The 1,833-nt window shown below is 36.7% G+C and overlaps 1 pseudogene; it reads left to right on the top strand.

The window, feature by feature from the left end:
• On the top strand, positions 1 to 528 carry LOC103199789 (annotated as a pseudogene).
• Positions 529 to 1,833: the final 1,305 nt, after the last annotated feature.

A 1,833-nucleotide genomic window follows, 5' to 3' on the forward strand; every position in this document is an offset into this window, starting at 1 on the left:
ATGGGAATTCTCGTCACCAGGATATGGAGATTGTTCAGTCACCAGGAGCACAATGTTATAATTGTTGGGCTGGGTAATGCAGGGAAAACTACCATCCTTGACCAGTTTTCTATGAATGAAGATGTACATACATCCCCTACAATAGGAAGTAATGTAGAAGAGATACACGTTTCCTAATGTGGGATATTGGTGGACAAGAATCTCTTCGTTCTTCCTGGAACACTTACTATACAAACACGGAGTTTGTAATAGTGGTTGTGGACAGTACAGACAGAGAAAGGATTTCTGTAACTAGAGAAGAACTCTATGAAATGTTAGCACATGAGGACCTAAGGAAAGCTGGATTGCTAATTTTTGCTAATAAACAAGATGTTAAAGAATGCATGAACTGTAGCAGTAATCTCCCAGTTTTTGAAACTCACTTCTATTAAAGATCATCAGTGGCATATCCAGGCATGCTGTGCCCTTACTGGTGAGGAACTGTGCCAAGGACTTGAATGGATGATGTCACAATTTAAGATTAGATGATTTCTACTGACCTCTTTTCATAGACTTTGTATAAATGAAGTGCTGGACTTTATCTGAAAGCTGCAAAAAGTAATGGCTTAGATATATTTACAATAAACTGATTTAAACTTTTTCTATAAGAAGAAAACTTAAGACCACTTATTTGAAAACAAAGATGAAGAATCACCTTCCAGTTTGCTTTCTCATTTGTTCCTTCCAAAGTAAAGTCTTAAAAGCTGTGATTGACTTTTTTCGCATAATGAATCCTCTCAGGACATTGTGTAGCCTGTGGTTAAGTACAAAGGGAGAGGAGAACATTTTTACCTTTGAGAACTTTATCATCAGTATAACCCTTCCCTAGCTGAATGTTGTTCTCTTCTTATTCCATTAAGTCAAAGTATAAATCAGCACAGATACTCAGTTTCCAATATTTTAAAATGTAATGTTTGATTGAAAAGTCTTTTACGTTAAGGTTGTATATGTATTGTGCATATACCTCAAGTTCACATTAATGGCTTTGACTTACATTACAAGGAAAAGTAAATAACACGAAACCTAATGATATCCTTAATTATAACCATGGTGACATGAGTACTGGCATTGGTGTTGTCATTTTGTGTTTTTCTCTTTATGTTATCTGGGATTGGCTAACCAATTCCAAAAATCATTGAACTGCTTTAAAAGAAAGGTAGAAGAGGAAAAAGCTTGATATTTTGTACATGTTTCCTTATTGATCCAATAACTTACAGAAACGTGTAATACAACTGAGTGGAATGAATATCAAATCCTTGGCTTAGTGTTACTAATGCGCAGAATTGCACAGTGAGCAATTATCAAATTATTGCTTTTATTGGTCCATTGCCACCTATATTATTGAATAAACTGTTAATCCATTAATCAATCAAAAAAGAAAAAGAAATAGTGTAGCCTGGGATGTTGTCCCTACTGTGCACGTAGGGAGTAAGGTGTGTCAGCGTCCATGTTCAGATTGTTATTACAGCAACTCTGTCCTATCTAGAGTAACACACATCTCTGTCTTTGATAGGAGAAAATTCTGCAAATACAGGGAACAACACATTCCTGCCTCAGTGCCTTTGTACTTGCTGCTCTTTCTGTCTGGATTCCCTTTCCCCAAACATCCACAGGCCTGAAGATCTTTACTCAAAATCTCTGCTCATAAGGTTTTCCCTGACACCTCCCTTTCCCTTCTCTGCCATTGTTATCCATCCTACTTCCCTATTTGATTTTTCTGATGTGTTTATTCACTGGATGTATGGATACCATGAATGGCTCCAATTAAAATGGCTTTCCTATGCCCACACCCAA

This window comes from Orycteropus afer, unplaced genomic scaffold (genome assembly GCF_000298275.1).
Source record: "Orycteropus afer afer isolate SDZICR_OR568_19922 unplaced genomic scaffold, OryAfe1.0 scaffold00121, whole genome shotgun sequence".
In the NCBI taxonomy this organism is placed as follows: Eukaryota; Metazoa; Chordata; class Mammalia; order Tubulidentata; family Orycteropodidae; genus Orycteropus; species Orycteropus afer.